The sequence below is a fragment of the Carya illinoinensis genome, chromosome 15, assembly GCF_018687715.1.
Source record: "Carya illinoinensis cultivar Pawnee chromosome 15, C.illinoinensisPawnee_v1, whole genome shotgun sequence".
In the NCBI taxonomy this organism is placed as follows: Eukaryota; Viridiplantae; Streptophyta; class Magnoliopsida; order Fagales; family Juglandaceae; genus Carya; species Carya illinoinensis.
This window is the reverse complement of record NC_056766.1, coordinates 12,510,181-12,538,131: the sequence shown is the minus strand read 5'-3', so window position 1 is coordinate 12,538,131 and position 27,951 is coordinate 12,510,181. Positions and strand designations below refer to the sequence as shown.

The window sequence follows — 27,951 nt, the reverse complement described above, 5'->3', positions numbered from 1 at the left end:
CAAACGAGGTAAGTTAGCTTCTAACTTACTATCAGTTTACTGTGTATGTATGATGGGTAAGAAAACTAAAATTTATGTATGTATATTATCATATATGCCATGCCATGCCACGTCATTACATGTTTATCTATTACGCATGATTTATTCTGTCATGAATATTTATCTATTACACAATCTATTCTGTCATATATTGCTATATGTTATAAGTATGCCATATGTCACATGTATGTCATATCATGTAATATTCACTGTTATAAGTATGTCAGGTCAAGTATGATAACTGTTGCATGTTTGGTCATGTTACAAAGTGTTTCCATCTCAAGTAAATCATGTCTTTCAAGTTACGTTTAAGTCAGTAATGTCTATCATACTCGTGATGTAATCATTATGATTGTCCGAGTATCTCCACTTGTAATTCACACGAAGTACTTTTGGCAAAATCATTTTGATTGTCAGAATGCTGTTTAAGTTCAGTTATGTAGATACTCCTAGCGTAATCATTCTGATTGTTAGGGTATCTTATTTAAAATACTCGTGATGGAATCATTCTGATTGTGAGAGTATTACTAGCTACTCCTGGTATAATCATTATGATTGCTAGAGTACGTGTTTTAAAATACTCGTGATGGAATCATTCTGATTGTGAGAGTATTACTAGGTACTCTTGGTGTAATCATTTTGATTGCTAGGGTACGTATTTTAAAATACTCGTGATGAAATCATTCTGATTGTGAGAGTATTACTAGGTACTCCTGGTGTAATCATTTTGATTACTAGGGTACGTGTTTTAAAATACTCGTGATGGAATCATTCTGATTGTCTGAGTATCTCTGATGGAATATGTTGGGCGGAATCATTCTGATTGTTCAATATTCCTGATGAAATGACTGGTGAAATTATTTTGATTGTCAGAATTCAAGTCCAAGTTCATGTTAAGTAAAGAAACAAATTCCAAGTTTATATTACGTCAAGTTTCAGATCAAGTGCATGTTAAGTTATGTTATGTCCATGTTCATGTTAAGTTTCAAGTTCATGTTCATATCATGTTCACATTCACATCATATGTCAAGTTCACATTTATGTCATGTTATGCTCAGGTTTATGTTAAGTTCATGTTCATGTTCATGCTATGTTTTAAGTCCATGTTATGTTTCAAGTTCATGTTCATATTATGCTGTTAGTCCATGTTATGTTTTAAGTTCAAGTTCATGTCATGTAAAGTAAAATTCAGTTTACGTTTCAGTTCAGGTTATTTTAGTTATGCCATGTTATATGTCAAGTTATGCTATGCGTATTTACGACTTTAATTCTGCATTCATGTTTTTATTGCCATGCATCCATCATTAACCTGTGTGGGAGTTTCTTGTTAACTTACTAAGATTTTTAATCAAATCTCATTGTGGTAGTCCTAACTACCATTCCCCCTGAATGGTAGATTTTGTTATAGGACCCGAAGGACAATCAGAATTCGACCAACTGAACACAGTCGACTAAGCTACGATGCGACGTCGATGATGAAATAATATTGCATATTGCATAGTGCATAGTGTTGCATGTCTCGACGCTTCAGATGTCCGTTCGATCCCAAGCGGAATCTGGGGGCATCACAATATAAGATCAGAAGATCCCAGAGACTAACCATATGAAGAATTTTAACATATATTCATCCAGAAGCAACACGGGTCCCTCCTTTTCAATGTGGAATGTGCTTCCAAGCACATTTTTAAGGTAATTAATAGCAAGTAGAAACATAAAGAATTATACATGGTATTTGTGGATGAAATTCCTTAATTGGTATGTGGGACTCACGCAAAGGAAATAGATGTGTCCAATATAATTTTGTATAGTTATTGCACAGAAACTGGAAAAAAAGAAATGAAGAGCTACCTAACAATATGTCTTGGAGATTACACAAACAGCAAGAAGAGAGATATACATGGTGTAAAAAACAACGTATTAGAGGTTCAAGGATCTTCATACCTTGTTCCATAAAAAGATCCATCCCTTTTATAAAATATGCAATGTTTTCATGTGTCAACGCAACACCATTAGGATCTCCAGCTATGTACATAATTGTGCATATGTGGAAAGCCTGAGGTGGAATAATATCTAAGGGGTTTTCTTTTCCCTGATGAACAACGAACACTTGAGTTCAACCGCAATAGAAGAAAGAATGTCAAGTTTGAAAGTGATATGCTATTAAGTGGGAATAAGGCAATTTGAGCGAGTTAACCCAAGTTTTGTTGGGAAGTAACTCTCACATCTAACAACATTTAGAGAAAAATTTGAATACCACTTTTAGGCCAAATATATATATGGAACATGACAACAGACAACACATGCACCTAAAGATCTCTGTGTGTGTGTGAGTGAGAGAGGCCGGAGAGAGAGATGCATAGATTATTTGTGCTCCAGTGCTTGTCTAGTAGAATATTCACTGGAATTTATTTCCAAATAATTTACCAACAGAGAAAAACAAACACTTTTCTCAGATGACATCAAGAAACTGACCATATGGAGGAACTCATTCCATGAGTACGGTTTTATCCCAACGCCAGCTGCTGTTTTCTCCTCCTCTTCCATGGAAGTAAAGCATATAGAGACAGCTACAAATCATGCACAAAATCCTCAGGATTGTCTGTTATACTAAAATCGTAGCAGTTATAAATTATTTAATTCTTTCCTTATTTGTCAACTTGTACAGCTCACGGTAGCTTAAGTTTAGGAGCAATTATCTTGCCTTCAAACGTGTATATATTATGTATTCCATCTCTAATGAAAGTGTGTGAATCTACTTTCTAATTTTGGGTGTTTCCTCTATATGGTATCAATCTAAAAGCCACCAAACCTCTACAGAGTTTTTTTTTTTTTTCCTGATTCCTCTCTTCCCTTTCGCTTTCACCATGGCCAACTCTTCTTCAGAAAACACCCCAATAGCCATCAATGCTACCCAACAAATCACTGCAAGGCTCACACCAACAAATTTTCCTCCTTGGCATGCTCAGTTTGAGTCACTCCTCCTCGGTTATAACCTCTATGGTTATGTCGATGGAACTCATAGGTGTCCCCCCTCAACCAACAACACCTGATGCAGCTGCTACTATAGCTTATCAGCTTTGGTTTCGTCAGGACAAACTTATTTTAAGTGCCATTCTGACCTCTATCTCTCCAGCTGTGATATCGCTCATAGCAACATCGAAGACATCTCATCAAGCTTGGACTAAACTCACCAAGCTCTGTGCCAATAGATCAAGGATTCGTGTGATGCAGCTGAAAGAGGATCTCACCCTCACACAACGTGGCACTTGCACAATAACAGAGTATCTCCACTCTGTCAAAACAATTACTGATGAACTTGTCCTCATTGATGCTCCTCTATCTCAAGATGACATCACTTTATATGTTTTGCATGGATTAGGCTGTGAATATCGTGACATTGTTGCCCCCATTCGGGCCCGTGAATCCTCTCTCTCCTTTGAAGAGTTACATGATCTCTTAATTGGTCATGAGGCATATCTCCGAAGTCTTGATTCAACTGCACAATCCTTGGTGCTAACAACAAATACTACTCAACGTCGAGACTCTCGTGCTTGCAAATCACAGAACTCGTCATCATCAAAGCATGACTCCCGGTTCAAAAGTAAGCAGTTCAAGCAGTATAAATACTCACCAAAATGTCAGTTCTGTGATCAACAAGGGCATATTGCAAAATTTGCCCCAAGCTGCAGCAACAAGAACCACATGTGAACTGCACTACTACTGCTCCAAGCCCAAACAAGCGTTGGCTTCTTAACTCAGCAGCCTCCCATAACATCACCTCTTAGGTTTCCAATTTCCAACTTCACATTGAATATGAGGGTACTGGTGAGGTTATTGTTGGAGATGGATCAGGTTTGCCCATTACTCACTCTAGTTCCCTCACTTTATCTTTCCCGGAAAGCAATTTTCAAGTTCAAGAAACACTTTGTGTGCTTGATATAAATAAGAACTTGATTTCTATCCATCACTTCACCAAGAAAAATAATGTTTTACTTGAATTTCATCCCAACTTTTTTCTTGTGAAGGATCGGAGAAAGGGGGAGATAATTCTTCAAGGCCCGTGTGAGCATGGCATCTATCCTCTACCTTCATCATTTGTTGCTACACTTGTTGCACTCATTCATGAAAGAACCTCTGCAATTGGTTGGCACCAAAGACTAGGCCACCCATCTTCAAAAGTTGTTAACATAATTATTAGTTGTTTTTCTCTTCCAACTACTTCTTCTGATTCAAATTCCACTCATTGTCATTCGTGTCTAATTAATAAAGCTCATCAGTTGCCTTTTCATAAGCATGGTTTGACTTGTAAAGCTCCATTTGATTTGATATACACAGATGTATGGGAACCTTCACCTACTGCCAGTCTCAATGGTCATCGTTTTTATGTCATTCTTGTTGATCACTTCACAAAATACGTGTGGTTCTTTCCATTACATAAAAAATCTGATGTCAAAAGTATATTTCATCATTTCTACAAAATGATTGAAACCAGATTTCAAATAAAAATTAAAGGAGTATATTCTGACAATGGTGGAGAATTTGTTGCCCTGAAATCCTTCTTCATTCAGAATGGTATTAGCCATTACACAACAGCCTCCCATACACCACAACAAAATGGGGTCTCCGAGCTTAGACATAGGCATATTGTCGAGACGGGCAAAACTCTTCTTACTCAAGCTTCTCTTCCCTCAGGATACTGGGCCTATGCTTTTGCCACTGCCACATATTTGATTAATAGGCTCCCTTCACCTGTTCTTCAACATAAAACACCACTTAAAGCTCTTTTTAACCAAAAACCTCGGTATGAAAAACTGACATCTTTTGGTTGCCTCTGTTTTCCATGGCTTAAGCCTTACAACACTCACAAGCTTTAAGAAAAATCTATCCCATGCCTCTTTTGTTGGCTACTCAACTAGTCAAAGTGCATACTTGTGCCTTAATCTCCCCACTCAGTGCCTCTATACTTCTAGGCATGTCATCTTTGATGAAAATGTCTATCCTTTCAAAAAAGAGGCAGCTCACAAATCAACTATACCATCCATTCCAGAAAATGAATTCATCTTGGGACCACTTTTGGAACTTGTCTCCAAGGATAGCATACATGTCTCACGACCTCAAGAAGAAATTTCTCCTGCTTCTTCCCCTTCCACTGAAGTACAAGAGCCAGTAATTCCAGTTTCAAATCAGGTAACTCCAGAAACTTTATCTCCTTCATTACCATAGCCACCACGCACCATCATCACAAGATCCATGAATAACATTTTTCGGCCTAAACAAATTCACCACACCTCCAAGCATCCAATACGTGAATCCCAAGAGCCTACATGTGTTAGTCATGCTCTAAGGGATCCAAACTGGCGCAAGGCTATGTCAGATGAAGTCACATCACTTCTTCATCATAGGACTTGGGACTTGGTTCCTCCTACTCAAGATCAAAATCTGGTTGGCTGTAAATTTGTGTTTTGAATTAAGAGAAATTCTGATGGCACAATAAATCGATACAAAGCAAGATTTGTTGCTAAAGGCTTTCATCAAAGACTCGACTACTCTCAAACCTTCAGTTCAGTTGTGAAACCAGCTACAATTAGGCTTATTCTAAGCATTGCTGTCATACATGGATGGTCAATGCGACAACTAGACATCAACAATGCATTTCTGCATGGTTCTCTTGATGAGACTGTTTTCATGCATCAACCTCTCGGGTTTGAGGACTCCTCTAAACCTCATCGCAAGTTGAAAAAGAGTATATATGGGCTGAAGCAAGTCCCACAGCAGTGGTACCAAGCTCTAAGGGATGCCCTCCTCAGCTTTGGCTTTATTCACTCGGCAACTGATAACTCATTGTTCATTTTTAATTCTAATGAAATTTTGTGTTATTGCCTTGTTTACGTTGATGATATAATAGTTGCAGGCAACAACAACAAGTTTACAAATGAGATTATTGCAAAGCTGGGCACTACTTTCTCAGTCAAAGATATGGGCAACTTGAACTTTTTCTTGGGCATCGAGGTCCTTCCCACAGCAAAAGGACTCTTCTTGTCCCAACATAAATATGTTCAGGAGCTGTTAATGAAAACCTCAATGGATAATGCCAAGGAAGTCCAAACTCCAATGTCTACTACATCTAAGCTAACGAATACACAAGCTTCTGCAGATGTTGATGGAGTTGAGTACAGAAAAGTAATTGGCGGGCTTCAATATTTGGGGCAGACATGCCTAGACATTGCGTTCTCAGTCAATAAATTAGCTCAGTTCATGCAAAATCCAAAGTCAACTCATTGGGCAGCAGCTAAACAACTACTAAGGTATCTCAAACAAACAATGTTTCATGGTATTCTGCTACAGAAAAATGAAAAATTCGAATTGATGACATATAGTGATGCGGGACTGGGCATCAAATACAGAAACTCGAGTGTCCACAACTGCTTTCATCACATTCCTAGGTTCCAATCCTATTTCCTGGTCAGCAAGAAAGCAAAGAGCAATCTCAAGGTCATCAACTAAAGTAGAATTTTGAGCACTTGCCACTGCTACATCAGAAACAATTTGGCTCCAGTCTCTCATTCACGAACTTGGCCTCAAACTTCAATAACAGCCTCAACTATTCTGTGACAACATTGGAGCCAATCAATTTAGTTTGAATCCAGTTCAACATACGAGGATGAAACACATTGAAATTGATCTGCTATTTGTTCGAGATCTCATAAAAAAAAGGAAGATAAAAGTGCATCATATTCATACTTTGGATCAACTAGCTGACCTCCTGACCAAAGCATTGCCACGACAAAGATTTCAAATATTAAGATCCAAGATTGGTGTTGCAGACAGCACCTCCATCTTGAGGGGGCATATAGAGACAGCTACAAGTCTTGCACAGAATCCTCCTTAGGATTGCCTGTTATACTAAAATCATAGCAGTTATAAATTATTTAATTCTTTCCTTATTTGTCAACTTGTATAGCTCACGGTAGCTTAAGTATAGGAGCAATTATCTTGCTTTCAAACGTGTATATATTCTGTATTCCATCTCTAATGAAAGTGTGTGAATCTACTTTCTAATTCTGGGTGTTTCCTCTATAAAGCACACCAAAGTTGCAACAACAACCAAGCTCAGTAGAATGTCTTCAAATGCAACAGAATGCAATCTTTTTAATCATTCTTACTTTTTAGCCGTTGAGCATGACTACAATTAGGATTTACTAGCTGCAAAAAACAAGTTCATTTGTCTGATCAGAACCATTCATTGATTTTAAACTATGAGGTAATGCGGTTGAGTAAATAATTTCATCACAAAGCTCAAAGCATGTCAATTTTTTTATTTTTTTTTAGTTCTCACTTTTGTCAGTTTCTTATCCTGGACGAAAACAAAACCAACCTCTGCATGATCTAAAATAAAATTGACAGCCCTTGGCCCTGCATCCAACACAATCTCGAGGACTTTAGTTTAAATGTATTGCCTGAAATTAATTAAATGTTCCAGCTTGATTATATAAAAAATCTGCTGCTGAACACAAGAAGTAGAAAATCCAAGCCTATATAAGAGTAGATGAATGACTTCCATGAAAGATGTGCTAGAAAAGCTTATACGATCAAGCTGCGAGGAGCAAAAGACTAGTACTTAAGAGGGTTAAGATCATAGGGAGAGTTAAACAAATCTAGGCAAATAGTTTTGGTGTGCTTTCATTTGAACCAAACGAAAGAGATCATAAAAAAAAAAAAAATGAAAATCTAAAGCATATTTAATTTTGAAAGCATTCATTATTTATTAATTTTTTCCTAAAACCATTTAATTGGCCTAATTCTCAACTCATGTTTATTTATTTTCATAACCAACAACATGAGACGCATATATAAAATTTATTGAATTTTTGAGTAATTTCTCTCTCTACTGAAATAAATTTTATAATTTTTTAATCACTAACATAGAGATAAGTTGAGGATATTAAGGAGAATGCATGCATATCATGATCATGAGGCTTCTCACCAAATTTTGAAAATCAAGATGCAAATATTAATACTTTTTAAAACATTTTATTTATTGTAATTTAATGGGTCAAATATTTAAGTGTCCTAATATATTGTTTGTTTGTTTAATAAATTTATATATATAATATTCTTGCTCAGAGGGCCAGATCTACGACTAATAATACATAATTCAAAATTAATCATGATCATGCATGATCCTGAACGATCCTACTTCCACTGGTGCATGCACTTCATTTTGTAGAGTAAACTAAAGAATATGAAATACAATATTATTAATGGTCTTGTAATAAGAATAAAAATGGTCATGAGGATGACACTTGGTCATGCTTGAGATAAGAATAAACTATATATGATGGTGAGTTTAACACTTTATAAGTCATCGGACTTCATCTGCATGGTTAATTTTAACAAGGTTTCTGTACATGGTTAATTTTGAAACCTTTAGGACACATATGACCCTGCATGGGTTTCCCAGGGAGGTGGCTTGCAGGGCCTTCCTGTTAACTTTAAGAGGACCAACAACGGAGTGGTTCGGCTCCTTGATGCCTGGCTCCATAGAAAACTCCAAAGAATTGGCCTGACTGTTCTTCACCCATTTCATGGCTAGAAGAAGGAGAAGGCGCCCTGTGCCATTCCTTCTCACCATCAAACAGAGAGAAGATGAAAGTCTAAAAGCTTACCTAGCTAGGTTCAACGAAGAGTGGATGATGGTGGAGGACCAATATGAAAAGATTACCCTGTCAGCACTCCTGAGGGGAGTATGGCCCCAGTCTACGTTCATGGCAGAGCTGTCAAAGAGAACCCCCACAACCTTATGGGAGTTCGTGGACTAGGCAGACAACTTCATCAATGCCGAGGACACTCTCCGTGCCGTAGCCAATCCAAGGAGAAAGGAACTAGAGCAAGTAGACTGAAAGGGAAAGGCCCCAGCTAAAGGTCCCTGCCGTGAAAAAGCTAAACAAAAGAAGCGTGAGGCAAGAAATTAGGAGCCTTGATCAAGGAATGCGGTATACAGGCATGACCCATTTAAAGGGGCAAGTGCTAGCCCACTTAGGAGGAAAACTCGATGACACATCACTACTGCACCTATCACTAGCCAACTACTCACAATATGGGTGAATGTCGGTCACACCGGGTAGACCAAACAGCGCTGAGGCACCCCCTGTTCCAATGAGAAGAGCAAGTATAGAAGAGACATTCTTGAGAAAGGAGTCTTGACAGAGGCAACTGGTAAAGGAGAGTAGAAAGCCCAAGGAGGAGGAGGTCGAGCGAGAACCTTCTTATGGACCCCCCCCAGCAAGATCGCCAACTTCACAATAAGAGGATTCTCATTGACAATGACAGCTCAGCTGATATCTTGTTTTGGAAAGCATTTACCCTCATGGAGATAGACAGTGCCCGAATCCAACTGGCCCTAATGCCTCTCAATGGCTTCTCTGGAGAAACAGTCCAACTGGCTAGGAAGATCACCCTATCTGTCTTGGCTGGCAACACTCCTTGCATGGCCCCTATTATGGTCGACTTCTTGGTAGTGAAGGCTCTTTCCTCTTACAACACCATTATCAGCCAGCCAACCCTTAACAAGCTAAAGGCAATCACTTCTAGCTACCAACTGAATGTAAAATTTCCAACTGCCCAAGGGATAGGGGAGATCTGATGACAACAATCCTTGGCACACGAATGTTACAAGTAGGCATTGAAACTGAATCCCAACGAGATGACACATAGCACAGATATGTGCCTCTGATGAAGCTGCGACAAGCTCTTGTCAGAAATGCAACATGTCCCAGCTAGAGAAGATGAGAGGGGTGCATATAAGAATAACAAAAAAGTAACCCAGTCCTGCCTGCAATTTTTGTAAACTTCATTCTTTGGTGTATAAACTCTATTTTAGGAATTCAATGATAAAATCTCCATTGACAAATATCTCCTTCAACGTTGAATCTTCACCAACTAATTACCTCCCAACGGGGCAATAAAGGGATGGGTTTAATGCCAAAAGTTTCTTTATCCCTCCCGCGGCAGAGTACAGGCTAGCCCTTGGCTGCTCGACAATTTACCTTCCTTGTAAGTATCAACAAATGAGAGTGGGTCAAGTCAGACACACTATCAGAATGGATTACCTTCACGTGAGGGTCAACAGGCGAAACTAGCCTTGGGCTAACCTGACCTCCCTTGTGGAGGAGAGTAGGACCAGCCTTGAGGTTGCTCGAACAGATTACTCTGTCTCACCATGATGAAGAGTGGGCATGGTACCAGTTCATCTCTCACCTAGCTTCCCTATGACATCAATGGGTGGGAGCAGGTCCAGTCACAAATTGCCCAAATTGACTACCTCCACGTGAGGGTCAACAGGTAGGAGTAGCCCTAGGCTAACCCAGCCTTCCCCATGGAGAAGAGTGGGTCCAACCTTGAGGCCATCCGAATGAATTACCCGGTGCCTTCACAACTGAAGTATGAACCAGCTACACAGTTGTCTGACATTACCTTCCCGTAGAGTACCAAAGGGATGAGTGTTATAATAGAAGGCTACTTGATCTTTCTGTAGTGAAGTGCAGGCCAGTCCTCAGCTACTTGACAACTTACCTTTCTCATAGGCATCGACAAGGTGAGAGCGGGTAGAGTCACACACAATACCCAATCATTACCTCCCCTTGGGACTCCAAAGGGAGGGATGAACCAGAGGCCATCTCGACCCTTCGACGGAGGAGAGTGGGCATGATGCTGACTTGACCCTCACCTACCTTCCCTATGGTGTCATGGATGAGAGTGGGTTCAGTCAGACACACTATCCAAATGAATTACCTCCACATGAGGGTCAATAGGTGGAACTGGCCTCAGGCTAACCTGATCTCTCCCACAAAGGAGAGCGGGACCAGCCCTAAGGCTGCTCGAATAGATTATCCCATTTTACCACTGTAAAGAGTAATCTGATTCTATGGTCGTAGACTAATTACCTCCCCCAAGGGGACTAATAGAGAGAGTGTGGTTTAAGACACCTCTACCCTTCCTCGGGGGAGTGCAGGATAGTCCCAAAACTACCCGACACAACTTCAAAGAGACTGTCTCCTCCAAATGATAATGATTTAGAGTTTCCCCACACATTAGCTTGACAACTCTAGTTAGTGAAAGTCAATAGTTGTTCGTATAAGTAGTTTGACCTCTGCAGTGTGCACAAGAAATCGGCACCTCTTGCTAAACGTTTTGGGGTCAACAGGGCGAGTTTAGCCTAAGTGTTGCTTGACCTCAAAGGATTTATAATCGAGCCCGGCTTCACATGCTGCTTGGCCCCTCTCATCAAGCGTGAGTGTCAACAAGGCTCAGTTCAGCCTACGTGCTGCTCGAGCTCCGTAAAGGATTTCTTGTTAAGCCAGGCTTCACATGCTGCTCTACCCCTCTCACCAAGTGCAAGGGTCAACGAGGCGAGTTTAGCCTACGTGACCTTCGCAAATGATTTCTTGTAGAGCCTGGCTCCACATGCCACTCGACACCTCTCATTAAGCATGAGGGTCAACAAGGCTCGTTCAGCCTAAGTATTGCTCGATCTCTACAAAGGATTTCTAGTTGAGCCTGGCTTCACATGTCGCCTGGCCCCTCTCGCGAGGGTCAACGAGATGAGTTTAGCTTATGTGCTACTTGACCTCCACAAATGATTTTTGGTTGAGCTAGGCTTCAAATGTTGCTCAGCCCCTCTTGCCAAGTGTTAGGGTCAACAAGCCAAGTTTAGCCTAAGTGCTACTCAACCTCTGCAAAGAACTTCTTGGCAAGCACTGCTTCACATGCTGCTCGGCCCCTCTTGCCAAGTGCAAAGGTCAATGAAGCGAGTTCAGCTTAAGTGCTGCTCAACCATCAGCAAAAGTTTACAATCAAATTTGACTTCGCAGGCCACTTGGCTTGGTGAGGTGCCATGAAACACACTGGCCTGCCCTCATAATGTGGAAAGTCATTCACTTGTCAAGAAGAAACAAAGCCAAGCCCCTAATGAAAAATCAATGCTCAACTGCCCCTAGGGGGCCCATGCAGAACACAAAAGGATGGAAAAAATAAAGAATAATAATGGTAAAGGCAAGAGAGTGTTAAAACATAAGCTTTTTATTCCTCAACCGTTGGAATCTTTCTAAAGAGGAAGATTACAGTGTATTCGCAAGGAACCAAACAAGGAAAAAGAAACAGAAATAATTGCCTAGTAGGGTAAGACCAAGCAGGATGCACAAAGGTACTATCAGCAAAAAAGACAGCATCGGTGGGGTTACGAGAGAGGCACCATCCCAGAAGTATGTGGGAGGTAAAGACAGGAGGGCGAGCCACTCCCAAGCACATTGGGATCCTCAACTCACAGAAGACCATATGGGAAATTGGCCTTAGTCAAAACCACTCCCACACAAATAGAGATCTCCATGTGGAAGTGGCAAACAAAGGCTTCTACTTCGTGATCACCGCCTAAGTCAAAGGTGGTAGTGATGTGGAGAACTTGAGTTGAACTCGGTAGGGACCCCTTAATGAGACAAGGGCTCCTCTTTCCCCCTCCTTGGCCAGAGATGATTCATCTGAACTAGAATGGGCCCAGGCCGGGCGAAATCCCTTTCACCCATCAAGCCTAAGTGGGAGGCCTTGATCCATCCCGATCATGGGAACAAGTCGGGATGTCGTAATGGAACATGGACTACACAACGAGTCCTGAGATAGGAAAGACTATCGAACAACGTGGCCACAATGCTCACTCCTCACCACCTTTAAAACACATCCCATAGGGATAGAGGGCAACGTGACTGTTAGCAAAATTTCCCCCGAACACCATAAAGGATTGCCAGACACCCACTCCAATATGAGCCTGTGATGAGCCTTGGTCCAAGGAGCCTCGCCAAGAGCCAAAAGGCTCATTGAAATCTAAATTTACTAGGTGAAACCCACCACAAGGAAGGAAGAAAGGCCCTAAATGCTTGAATGGCAAAAATGGAGGTTTGATGGCAAATCACAAGGCAGGAAGGAGTTATATAGTCGAGGCGTAATGGTTCACTCCCCGAGATTCTAGGAGCATGCATATTCCATGGGCCTATAAAATCTGACACGAATCTCACAAACGGTGCAGCCTGAATCTCTATTATGGACCTCAGTCTCATCCCTAAACACTAAGCCCTCCCGCTTGGGTTCTCCTTCTGATTAGGGGGGAGTTCGGTCTGGTCTAGGGATGTTTTGTGGACCGGACTGAACCTATTTGGTCCAAGGTTTTTTCCCACCCTGGACTAGACCAAACTCCTTAAGGACTGGGCCAGTTTGGTCCCATTCAGGACGGTTCGGTCTGGTCCGGTTGGTCCACCTTGGACCTTTTTATTTTTAATTAATTTTTTTATTCAATGGCATTTTGTTTAATACTTATGTATTTATATTATGATATATTTAATATACATACATATAGTATACTATTATATATATATATTAATAAATATATATTAGTAATACGCTAATACTATTAGTCTATTAGTATATAGTAAATTAGTAATAGTTATTAACTTATTTACTATAACTAATAATGAACTAGTACTAATACTATGACTAATAACTATATGTAATATACTAGTATTACTATATCTCTTCAAACCCCACACATATATTAATACTCTATGTAATACTATATTAAATAATAGTAATACTCTTATTACTAATACTTTATTTAGTTATACTAATACTCTATGTAGTTATATTAAATACTATATTTCTACTACTTTATGTAGTTATAGTGAATTAATACTAACATATTATATTAAGTTAACTATACTAATACTATTATAAATTTATATATATATACGATATATTATAATTTATACTATAACTCTTATAATATGTTAATATATTAATAATACTAGTACTATATATTATAATTAATAGTTATACATTAAAGAATATAATAATATATGGATACTAAATATATATAGTTACAGACTTATAAAGATTTAGTTATTATGAATTTATGATTAGTATAATTATAAAATGGTATTAGTATTAGACTACGAGTAATTTAGTTTAGCTATATTATATTAGTAATATTAGTTATGTTGAATCAGTCAGTTAGTATAACTATATTCTACATTATTAGTATTAATATAAATACTAGTATTAGTTATAGCTATATAGCCTATATCAGAATTGAGAGTCTTAGACTATATAATAGACTAATAGTATTAGTACAACTATATAAGTATATTGTATAGCTATATATTAGTATTAATTATACTGATTAGTATAACTATATAATAGTATTAATAATAGACTATTAGTATAGATATATATTAGTATTAGTTATACTGTTATAGTGATTTAGTACATTATAATTTATACTATAACTCTTATAATATGTTAATATATTAATATATACTAGTACTATATATTATAGTTATACATTAAAGAATATAATAATACATTCATACTAAATATATATAATTATACTTATAGTGATTTAGTTATTAACTTATTATGATTAGTATAACTATATAACTTATAATCGTATTAGACTATTAATATAGCTATATATTAGTAATATTAGTTATGGTGAATTAGTGATTTAGTATAACTATATAAATTATATAATAGTATATTGGTATTAATAGTAGACTATTCGTATAGCTATATATTAGTATTAGTTATAGTGATTTAGTATAACTATATTAGTATAAGTATAACTACAGTCTATATTAAATTATTTTTTTTATACCATATATAATTATATACAACTATTGTATAAATAATATATATATTGAAAAACCCCTGGATCGGGATCAGACCGAATGAGTTCATTCCCTTGAAAATTGGACCAAACCGACCAATTCAGTTTGATCCAAAAATGACTGGTCCGATCGGTTTCTCTGGTCTGGACCAACCGATTCTCAGTCTTACTTGTGATGACTGAAGATAATAGCCCTCTTGCTTTTTCTTGATCAAATCGTGGCAATAATGGATCCCTAGGTTAATGGAGGTTTGGGTGTTTAGTGATGGAATCGTGTATGATGGTGATAAAAAAGGGTGATCTAAGTGATGAAATCAAAGACTTGAGTGAGAGGCACGACTAAGATAAGTGTTCTTGGAGTTGGCACCACTTGTGGTGTAACTAGGGTTTGGATGATGCTTAAGGCTAGCGTTTGGATGGAAGAGTGTTTCCTAAATTGTAGGAAACAATTAAGGAGATGATGGGTTTCGGCTAGGGCAAGATGAGGGTGATTTGATTGATGGATGAGTAATTCTAGGATGTTCCTAGAATTAAGGAATTATCTATGGAAGGTATGACAGGTTGGCAAAAGGGAATATGGTAAGTAATGGAAGGCAATTAGGATTCCTGAAGTTTAGGAATCCTTATATGGAAAGTGGGTGAATTCGGCTAGGGTTATTGGGAAATTGGAAGAAGGCAATTTAGGGTATAGTCGAATATGGAATGTATTGAGACACTATGATGGGCATATGATGTGTTTGGGAGATGGAATTTATGCAAGAAAATATATGAACACCAAGGAAAATTGATGAACACACATGCACAAGCAAGAACACAATGAAACTCAACTCAACATCAATTCATAAATTGCACAATGTTGAAAGGAAACATCTCATATATTGAATAAAATGAATAACACATATTCATGTATTGCAAGGTAGTGATCCTCTCCTTAGGGTTCACGGATTGAACCCAAGTAGCCCAAGTGCATAAGCATAGAAAATAAGAACAAGAACAAATAGTCGTCCTTTAGGGAAATTGTCAAAAGATGTAAAAGAAATGATGAAGGGTCCTATTTATAGAGATTACAAAGTGGAAGCCCCAAAAGGTCCATTGGAAAAGAACTAAATAAAAAAATAATTAAAAATAAATGAAAGCAATAAAATGACTTGCATAGACCATGGTGGTCGTGGCATGCAAGTGGTCCATGGATGGCCTAGTGTGAATCATGGGTCATGGCTAGGCTGGTTTGGGTCATGGCTGCTGGTGGGCACGACATGGTGCCTTGCATGGCCTGCTGACACGCATGGAATGGTGCCATGCATTGGCTTGCTAGTTGGCACGGCATGGTATCGTGCGCTGATGCTGCAAGGCCCAAGCTGGTGGCTTGGGCATTGACTTTGCATGGCCCAGGTGGGTGGCTTGGGCATTGGTGTTGGAGTCATGCACTAGGTGGCATGCTTGATGGGCATGCCACTAGCCTCAATGCTAAGTGTCAAGGGTGTGTCATGACTTGTCAAAGGCAGTGTCGATGAGTGGCCTGGGGTCACTTTCCTTGGGGTTCTGACATTCCCCTTCCTTCCAAGCATATCCTGGCCCTCAAGGATCAACTGTGGATACCTCGCCACTATGTCACCATAATCCTCCCAAGTGGCTTCCTCTCTCGGCACCCCTTGCCATTGGATCAACACTTGCCGTACGTTTCTTCTATTCCTTCCTCGTGTCACCACCCTATATTCAAGCACCACCCTAGGTTGCAAAAGCATCCTACCCTCCTCATCAAAGCTAGGAAGCTCCTCTACTATAAGGCTTAGATCTCCAATCCTCTTCTTCAACATGGATACATGGAAGACTGGATGTAATCTTGATGAAGAAGGAAGCTCCAATCTATATGCCACGTTCCCCAATCTCTCCAACACCTTAAAGGGTACATAGTACCTCTTGGAAAGCTTCAAACTAAGTTTTTTTTTTTTTTTTTTCTCAATGTCTTTTGCCAGTATGGTTGTAACTTCAAATAAACATAGTCCCCTAGCCCTCTCATAATTCACTAAGGGTAGGTGGAGGTCTTCCATACACCACTTCAAATGGACTTCTTTGAATGGAAGCATGAAATGAAGTGTTATAACATTTAGACCTTAGCAGAACTCTATTTATAACATAACATGCAATACTTACCGCTTCGGCCAAAAAATAACTAGGCAAGTTGTTCTCATTGAGCATTGTTTTTGCCATCTCTTGAAGATGTCTATTTTTCCTCTCTACTACCCCATTTTGTTGAGGAGTTTGAGGAGTAGAAAAATTATGCACAAAACCATTTTCATCACAAAATGTTTCAATATTTTTATTAACAAACACTTTTCCCCTATCACTTCGGATACTTGAAATAGTATAGCCCTTTTCATTTTGAATTCTCTTGCATAACTTGGTAAAGGCATTATGTGCCTCATCGTTATGAGCAAGAAAGATGACCCAAGTATATCTAGAGAAATCATCAACAATAACAAATGTATAATATTTTCGTCCTAAACTTGCAACTCTATTTGGTTCAAAAAGATCCATGTGTATCAGTTGCAATGGTCTAGTAATGAAAATATGTTTTTTGGTTTTAAAAGAAGTTTTTGTTTGTTTACCAAATTGGCATGCATCACAAATTTTGTCTTTAAGAAAATATGTTTTTGGTAAATCTCTCACAAGATCATTTTTTGAAAGTTTGGAAATAAGTTCCATGTTGGTATGACCTAGTCTTCTATGTCATAACCAACTAGTTTTATTTTGAGCTGAAAGACAAATTGCATCTTATGAGGTAATTTCTTCAAAATTGATTGTATAAACATTATTACTTCTAAAAGTAATAAAACAAATATTACAATCATGATCATTCAAAATAATGCATTTATCCATTTTGAAAGTAACTGTAAATCCTTTATCACATAATTGATTTATGCTCAAAAGATTATGTTTTAGACCTTCAACAAGTAAAACATCTTCAATTATGAGAGAAGAGTCATTACCAATTTTACCTAATCCCACGATCTTCCCTTTCGATTTGTCTCCAATTGTCACGTGTCCTTTTTTTTTAGATCTAAGATCAAAAAACTTAGTCTTGTCTCCCGTCATGTGTCTTGAACATCCACTATCTAAAAACCACTTGTTTTTGTTTGTGGATGACTTCATGCATACCTATAAAAACAATTAAAATGATTTTTCTTGGTATCCAAGTTCTTTGGGTCATTTATTTATTAGTATTAGAAGAAACAAGATTTTTAAGCACCCATATGACCCTAATAGTCATTGTATAATTTCTTCTAATAGGACAAGTATGATAATTATGACCATTTCTATTACAGAAATTACAAAAAACATGTGACATATATGAAGAACTTGAATGATTATAATAATATCCTTTTTTGACAAAATTATTTTTATGAAAAGAATTTTGAATATTAGTTTTTGATGTAGAAGGATTATCAAAGAAATTTTTATAAGGTTTGTATTTTTGTTTTGGCATATATCCCAAACCTGTCTTGTCAAAAACACATCTTTGACTACTAAGAAGTTTTTCAAAATTTCTTTTCCCATTCGTAAAGTTTTCAACAATATTTTCTAAGTCGGTTTTCTTCTTATTCAATTCAAGATTTTCATCTTTTAAAATGATACTTTCTTTTCTTAAAATATCAATTTCATTTGTTAAAAAAGAATTTTTCTTTTTCAAAGCAGTATACTTTATACCAAAATTTTCATATACCTCTTCTAAAATATTTTGCAATTCTTCATATGAAGGATCTTCAATATTATCAAGATTTGTTACCTCAATGCCATCTTTAGCCATAAGACAAAGATTTACTGATTCTCCATTACTTGCTTCACTATTTGAACTACTTGAATCATCATCCCATGTAGCTTTCATTGCTTTCTTGCCTTTGTTTCGATCTTTCTATAGCAGAGGACAATTTGGTTTGATATGACCAGACTTATTGCATTTATAACAAATTAAAGTGTCATTTTTTCATGAATCTTTCTTGGAAAACTTTTTGAAAGATTTCCTCGGAGAAGTTTTATTTTTCTTTAAGAACCTCTGAATTCTTCTTGTTATCATCGCAACTTCTTCATCTTTATAGTCATTTTCCTCATCTTCATCACTTTCATTTTCATGAGGAACAGCTTTAAGTGCTAAGCTCTTCTTTGACTTTCCTTCTTCTTCTCCTCTTTTCAATGTATATTCATGGGTGATAAGTGACCCAATGAGTTCATTGACTTTGAGCTTCTTGAGGTCTCTAGCTTTAAGAATCGCTGTAACTTTTGATTCCCAACGTTTTGGTAAAGAGTTGAGAATTTTTCTTACTATCTCCATCTTGGAATAAACTTTGCCAAGAGCTGTCAAGCTGTTTATGATGTTAGTAAAACGAGTGTGTATACTAGAAATAGATTCTTCATCATTCATCTTAAACATTTCATATTCATGAGTAAGAATATAAATTTTTGATTCCTTGACTTGCGAAGTTCCTTCATAAGTTACTTCCAAGTTATCCCAAATTTCTTTTACCGTAGCGCAAGTCATTATTCTATTAAACTCATTTCCATTAAGAGCATTATATAATAAATTCATAGCAGTTAAATTTAAAGTATAAAGTCTATCGTCTTCATGATCAAACTCTTCTTTTTCCTTTTTGACCTTTACTCCATCAACCACTTTTGTTGGAATATAAGGTCCATTTACAATACATTTCCAGATTTCTCTACCTTGAGCCTGAAGAAATATTCTCATTCTAACTTTCCAGAATGAGTAATTACCTTCACAAAAGAGTGGAGGCCGACTGCTAGATTGACCTTCACCAAATGAAGTTGCAATGTTAGTCATAAGATCTTAACTCAAGAGATAGTTAATCTTATAATAGAGCTCTTAGCTCTGATACCAATTGTTACTGATTATAGGCTGCACCTATGTCACCTAACAATGGTATCTACCAGACTAGTCGGCCATCGTCTCTACCGGTGCACCGTCACCCATGGTTGGAGAGTCTTGCTTCGGTGACACAGTCACAAGCGAGAGTTCCCATGAGTGATCTGCCTGTATGAACAGTACAGGTCAACTAGCTCTGATACCAATTGTTGCCCAGATGAATAACACAAGAGGGGGTGAATTGTGTTGTATTAAAAAAATAACAATTATAAATCAAATATATAATATAAAATATAAACAAAATATGAAATAGCAATAAATATAAAGAGTAAGGGTAAGAGAGAAGCAAACTCAGTATGTTAACGAGGTTCGGCCCCACTGCCTACGTCCTCGCCTCAAGCTATCCCTTGAGAATTTTCAAATTCACTATTCAACCTCCTTTAGGTGGAGATAGAAATCTATTACACCTTTGAACAACACCGCTACAAAGGATCCGTGTAGAACACCCTTTACACTTGCAATCACCTTACACGTGGTGATTCAATTATTCCCCGTGTAGAATACTTTCTACATGCACAAGGGTTATACACAACCTTTTTCTGATACAATAGCTGATAGTGGGTAGGTTATCAGAAAACACTCCTCAATGAGTAAAATAAGAACAATACAGCGCAAACTATATCTCTCAAAATGAATAAGGATTAAGGCTCAATGCTTAGAGAAGAGAGAATGAAAGCTTTGAATGAATGTTATATGCTCTTGGTGTTATAAATGTGAAGTTCTCAAATGATCTATTTATAGGCATATGAGACTTCATATTCAAATTAAAAAAGATTCACATGTCAAAGACAACATCATCCACTTTTTCAAAAAATTCAAATAAAAGGTTCTTATTTTTCAATTGTCAAAAACAACATCATTCATTTTTCAAAAATTTCAAACCTAATCTTTTACTTTTGGCATATGACAAAAGGAAAACACTTTACTTTTCAAAAAATTCAAACCTAATCTTTTACTTTTTGCATATGACAAAAGGAGCACACTTTACTTTTCAAAAAATTTAAACCTAATCTTTTACTTTTTGCATATGATAAAAGGAGCACACTTTACTTTTCAAATATTTCAAACAAAATCATCTACCTTTTGCATAAGTAAAAAAAAACATCAATCACTTTTGAAAATATTCAAATAAAATATGCACATGTGAAAGATGACAATCAATCATCTTTAATATTTTCAAAGTTCAACTCTTTAATCAAGGTATGCACATGTGAAAGATGACAATCAATCATCTTTCAAAATTTTCAAATTTAAATTTCAAAATATTCATGCACATGTGGAAAATGTATTTTAATGCTTTATGATAAAATATTAATTTTGAGCCTTAATCCTAATTTTGAATTTTTAAGAGAATTACAACATTACTCTATGACTTTAATGTGAACTTATTCCCTTCTTGCTCATGCTTGTTTCCTTGATGTGCTTGACTCCATTGTGTAGACAACTTGAGTTTGAGACTTCTTTATTCTTTGAATTCATTTGTTATCATCAAAATTCATGTGTAGATATATAATTACACATAACTTAAAACTTTGGGTTCAACATGATGGTTCTACCGACGGAACGAAAATAATAGAATCGAAAGAAGGAAAGTAAGATTTGAAAGCAAGCTCTAAAAAATGGAAGAAAAGAGCTAGCTAGGGTTTCAACATGAGAGAGACAAGCGGGGCTGAGCATAGTGTATAAGGGTCCGAGAATGGAAACTGTTTCAGATTGTGTATAAGTGTATAAGTCCATTGTCAAGTTTTCCCAAATCTTGTTTGGAATTGGCAATGGTTACAACAACTCAGTTGGTGGTCTCATGCCATATTTGGATTTTTGGCACACATCACATTCAGCTACCAACTTCTTCACGGCCTTTTTGAGTCCTTCCTCTAAACGATAAGGTTTTGGGAGATTTTGACAATCTTATGACATGTGCTGCAAGCACCATCTAGCACCACCAATGCGAGAAAAATGTAACAGGTGGGCATTAATGGCTAACTGCCCAAGGCCCTCGAAGATTTGGGAGCAAGACATCAACTGCTAAACTAGTTTCGTTGGGAAACCCGGGATTACCAAGTGCAGAAGCTCAAAGGTGTGGAATACGAAGCGCATCACCTCCTTTTCGAGAAGGAAACCTTGTGCAGAGAAGTGCGCTAAATAAAGAAAGAAGCCCCGACAAGAATAACGGTGAGAAGGAAAGAAATCAAGAGACGTAGGAAAGAAATCACAGCACAAAAGAAGCACATAACTGTACGACAAAAGGCAAATGTATATACAAGTACAATAGTGCTTTGGGCACCATGACCTATATGACTCACTCAAAAATGAGTAGCACAAAGGCTATCCCAAGTGCAGGAGGATAATAATTAAGAATAAATTCCTAGATCGTCTCCTCAGGGAAAGTTACTTAAAAATCAAACTCGTTTAAAATGGTGGAAATATTCACAAAGATAAAAATAAAAATGATGGTATGTGCAATGGATGGAAGAGTGCAATAAGAATGAAAAAAGGTACTAGTCATGAACTAGATTCATATTTTTAGATTTTTTTTTTGAGTGTCAAAATGAAATGTAAAAGACTAACAAATTGAAATTATTAATCAAAGAGTCAACTAAATTGAACAATCTTAATTAATCTAACAATTAAACAATGAAACTAAAATTATTTAAATCCTATTTAAACTTTAATCAATCTAATATGCAATTGAACTAAGAAATTAATAAAACTAAGCTAAGCTTAAACTAGATTAGAAAGTAATTGATAAAACACAAACTGAAAATTGAAAATGCCCAAAACCAAGATTCTAGAATTCTTCTTTGTATTCAAATCACAAATTCTCAAAACTAATACATAATAATTGTAATCACTATTAAATGAAAACTTAAAGAAGTGAGAAAAATAAATAACACAAAATAAGTAAACAACAAATAAATTGCCCAACTAAAACAAAAACAAAAGCTCTCTCCTTCACTCTCTGAAAAATATAATTCAAACCAACTAAAACTCCTTCAGAAAAATAAATCTAAACCGACTCACTTCACTTCACGAATGAAAAGCTCAACTCCCTTTACTCCCCATATATCATATTTACCCAAACTTCTAAGCCCAAAAAAAAAAAAAAAAAATCTCAAAGGTATTCCATAAACTTTAAACCGAAGTTAAATAAAAATAGAGAACGAAAAGTTTGGACGAAAACTCCCCTTCACCATTCAATTGAAATCCAAATAAAAAAGAACCAACTTCTCACATATCACTCTTGAAAATTAATCTCCAAACCTTTAATGAAAACTCTAGAACAACTCTTCTACTCCCACGTATGATGTTTCAGAAAAATAAAAAACAAAAGCTTATAACCAAACCTTTCTTGCAATAAATTAAGGTAACACACTTAATGAGAACTTCTAAAACAATTCTTTTGTTGCATGAAACCAACTAGCACACTTAATTAAAACTTCTAAAACAATTCTTTTGTTGCATGAAACCAACTAGCACACTTAATTAAAACTTCTAAAACAATTCTTTTGTTGCTTGAAACCAACTAGTACACTTGCAAGAAATTAAGGTATTACACTTAATGAAATAAAATTCTAAAACAATTCTTAGCACACTTAATAAAAAAAAAAAACTCCAAAACACCAAAGCATTTCAGCCCCCCAAAACTGCCGAACATGCACAAAAACATTTCAGCCTTCTTCTCCTCTCTCATTTATTCAATCAAGCACCGATTTCTTCTCTCAATTCAAACCACTCAAACCAAGTCCAACACGGCTACACACCTCCAGAAAATTCCCTCTAATCCCACGTCTCTCTCAAATCATGCACCGGCTTTGCTTTCTTTCCTTTTCACAACTCCTTTTTCAGTTCCAGCACATCATGCACCCACCGACTGCACATTTTTCTCTTTATTCTCTTCTCATTGCTGTAAACATTGACCCAGCTTGCATGTGTCTTTCTTTTCATGCTTTCCATTTTCCTTTTTCGGTGGTGTTAATTGTTGACTACATCACATGCAGCTCTCTATCTTCCTTCATTTCGGCTACCTCTTCCTTAATCTCAGCTCTTTTTCCACACATGTTTCTTCAAAGCTTCCTTCTTTATACATGTCAAGCTTCAATGAATTTCTACCGATTTCTCCTCTCTCATCTTATTCAATCGGTTTCTCAATTCAAACCAAGCACCTTTCACTTTTATTTTTATTTTTCTCTTCCAGCCCCACATGTCTTCACGTTTCCTCTCTTTGTTGAAGACTCCTACACGGCTCTTCTTTCTTTTTCACACCTTTATTCTACCGTCCAGCCACACACACACACACACACACACACACACATATATATAGATGGCTGAATTCGGTGCTTCTCCATTCCATCTAGCAATATATATATATCAAGTCGGTGCCAAACTCCCCCAACTACAATTCACTCCAGCCGACTTCTCTTCACAAGTCAAGCACAGCATCTCTCCTTTCTTTTCTTCATCCAGCAATATATATATATATATATATATATATAAATATAAATAGCTGCCCCAAGTTGCAAACTCATTCCTCCAATTCACGGCTCTTCATTAATAATCACCACCAACTCCATAAGTCAAGTAATGCACGGCACCTCCCTTTTTAGACTTTAACTTTGCATGGACAAGCAAAATATTTTCTTCATGTCATGTGCTTATGAACAATCAAGATAAGAAAGTCACCACTGAAAGGTCTTCATTTGTATCTTCTTTTTCAGCTGCCAAGTACTTCATTCATTATCTTCATTTCTCTCAATTAGTATGCATTTTTGATCAAAAGTTTCAATCGGATCCCATTTGAATTTTATTTAAACTGAAAATAGCAAGAAAGAAATAACACTCAAAAAAATAAATTAAAAGAAAAATAAATTATCAAAAACAAACTATATATGTGAGGAAATATTGTCACATTAAGTCATAATTCTAAAATTAAGCATAAACATAATATCAATCAATTAAAAATCACAACTCGTATTTATGCTTATTAACCATTTTTTCACCTAAAACCAATAATAGTATCACGAAGAATTTAAAATACATTAGTTTTAAATAGCTAAAATATGCAATATTTCAGCTCAATCACACCCCCAACTAGCTTTTTGCTAATCCATGAGCAAAATAGTGAAAATTAATTGAGATGAACATTGCATAAAGCTCGAAATTCAAACAAAAGCAATCAAACACAATTCTGAATTCTCACAAAAATGACATGTTACCACTCAACCACCAGGAGCTATACCCATCAAGACTATCTCAACAATCTTTCACGTAGAATTGAGGCAAACTTTTCAGAACTCAAATGTGTGTGTGGAGCTAAACTGGTTGTGTGTTCCTCATTACTAGCCATGATTTGTCATAGGATTTTTTCAACCTTAAGATTTAATCATTGCTGATTCTAACTACCTCAAAACCCAAGAGACTAGCAGTTTTCACGCCAGCTCTATTTTTAAAGGTTGGACACTCAACCCCCAAAGTCTTGGGTAACTGTTTCTAGCCCTTTTTACTTAGGAAAGTTCACTAAGTCGCCTTTATTCATTTTCTCTTTTTTTTTTTTTTTCTCTTTTCTTGGCATGGTTCGATAGTCCTGCAGTTTACTTCTCCAATGTTAAATCAATGAATGGTAAATAAGGAACACTATAAGCGTAAGCATGTGCAAAATGTCCTTCAAAATTTGTCTTTTGTTCTACAAAAATTTTATCAAGTTTCATCTCAATAACTATAACATCCCGGTGTTTCAAGCCGCATATCAACAAAATATGATGCATCAAAAATCATGCTCTATGTTTAAGCTTAAAAATAAATCTTCACAAATGATCCCGCTCAACTACTTCACCAAGATGCTCAAATTTCACAAATCTTATTTTTTTTTATTTTTTTATTTTTATTTTTATTTTTTATTTTTTTAAATGTGCACACATGCTACCCCCCAACTAGTAAGAGACATAGTCCTCAATGAATCAAACGAAAGAAACAAGGTGCACATAACTAAGGAAGCAAAACAAACAACCAACAAGAGTTATAAAATCAAAACAAAAGAACAAATAACTGTAAAGAAAACTGTAAAGAAGGAAAAACAAATCAAAACACTTCCCTGGGGTCTTGCACAAGCAAGATCTCTTCATGTGGATCAAAAACCTTCAAAAATGACTTTAGATGTTGTCCGTTGACAGTGAAGCTATTACCACGCCATGAGGATGAACGGTCTTTACAATGTACGACCCACTCTATCGGGATTTCAACTTTTCAGGAAAATATGCAAGCGAGAGTTGTAAAGAAGAACTTCCTGGCCAAGTGTGAAATGCTTTAGATGAATTTTCTGATCATGCAGAATTTTCATGCGTTCCTTTGCCAGTTGCGCGTTGTCATAAGCATTCCGACGAGTTTCATCCAATTCATTGATCTGAAATTTTCTCAACCCTGAAGCTTCATCAAGTGACATGTTAACATATTTTATGGCCCAAAGAGCTCGATGCTGAATGTCAACAGGTAAATGACAAGCTTTACCATAAACTAACCGATAGGGAGACATCCCTAGATTTGTTTTAAAAGCTGTCCTATAAGCCCACAAAGTATCAAGAAGTTTAATTGACCAATCTTTCCTATTAGGCTTGATGGTTTTCTCTAAAATGATTTTTATTTCTCTGTTTGCCAATTCAGTTTGCCCATTTGTTTGAGGGTGATAAGGGGTAGAAATTTTGTGTGTAATACCATATTTTTTCACAAGTGTAGAAAGTAGTTTATTGCAAAAATGAGAACCCCCGTCACTAATGATAACCTTGGGCATGCCAAATCGAGCAAACAAAGATTGTAAAAATTTTAGTACAACATGATGGTCATTGGTTTTGCAAGCGATGGCCTCAACCCACTTTGAAACATAGTCCACAGCCAATAAAATATGTGTTTCCAAAGGAAACCGGAAAAGGTCCCATGAAGTCTATTCCCCAACAATCAAAGATTTCTAAAGTAAGAATGGGGGAAAGGGGCATCATGTTTCTTTTACTAATGGCTCCCAACTTTTGACAAGACTCACATGCTTTACAAAAATTGTAAGCGTCCTTAAACATGGAAGGCCAATAAAAACCGTTTTGCAAAATTTTTACCACTGTTTTATTTGCTGAAAAATGACCACCACATGCGGGTATATGACAAAATCTCAATACTGAAGAAAACTCATCATCAGGAATGCATCTCCGAATCAATTGGTCCGAACAATATTTGAAAAGATAAGGGTCTTCAAAGTAGAAATGTTTTACCTCAGATAGAAACCGACGCTTATCTTGGGTTGACCATTTAGAAGGCATTCGCTCAGTCACCAGATAATTGACTATGTCAGCATACCAGGGAGCTCTATCAACCACAAACAGCTGCTCATCCGGGAAACTATCATCAAGAGGGAGGCTGACATGTGAAGAAGGAGATGATGACAATCTAGAGAGGTGGTCAGCTACCACGTTTTCAACTCCTTTCTTGTCCTTAATGTTGATGTTGAACTCTTGAAGTAATAGAATCTAGCGAATCAAGCGTGGTTTTGCATCTTTCTTAGCCAACAAATACTTAAGAGCAGAGTGGTCAGTGAAAATAGTAACAAGAGAACCAAGAATGTAAGTCCGAAATTTATCAAGTGCAAAAACTACTGCAAGCAATTCTTTTTCAGTAGTGGTATAATTTTTCTGGGCATCATTCAAGGTTCTACTGGCATAATAAATCACAAAAGGTCTGTTATCCACTCGCTGCCCCAAAACAGCTCCTAAGGCATAGTCACTAGCATCTGTCATAATCTCAAAGGGAAGGTCCCACTGCGGGGGTTGCACAATAGGGGCAGTGGTAAGTGACTTTTTCAAGATATCAAAAGCTTTTTGGCACTCATCAGTCCAAACAAATTCAATATCATTTTGTAAAAAAGTGCACAAAGGTTTTGCAATAGAACTAAACCCTTGAATAAACTGCCTATAAAAGCCAGCATGACCAAGAAAAGAACGAATATCCCTAACTGTCCTAGGAATAGGAAGTTTAGATATTAATTCAATCTTTGCCTTGTCAACCTTTATACCTTCAGAAGAAACAATATGTCCCAAGACAATGCCCTGAGTGACCATAAATTGGCATTTCTCCTAATTAAGTAAAAGATTTTTTTCCTCACATCTCTGGAGAATACGTGCCAAATTATGCAAACAACTCTCAAAGGATTTTTCAAAAACAGAGAAATCATCCATGAATATTTCACAAATATCATCAATCATGTAAAAAAAATACTCATCATGCATCTCTG

The 27,951-nt window shown here is 36.8% G+C and overlaps 1 pseudogene; it reads right to left on the bottom strand.

Annotated features, from left to right (window-relative positions):
• The window catches only part of LOC122296679, an 81,195-nt pseudogene that overhangs the window by 10,904 nt on the left and 42,340 nt on the right, over window positions 1-27,951 (bottom strand).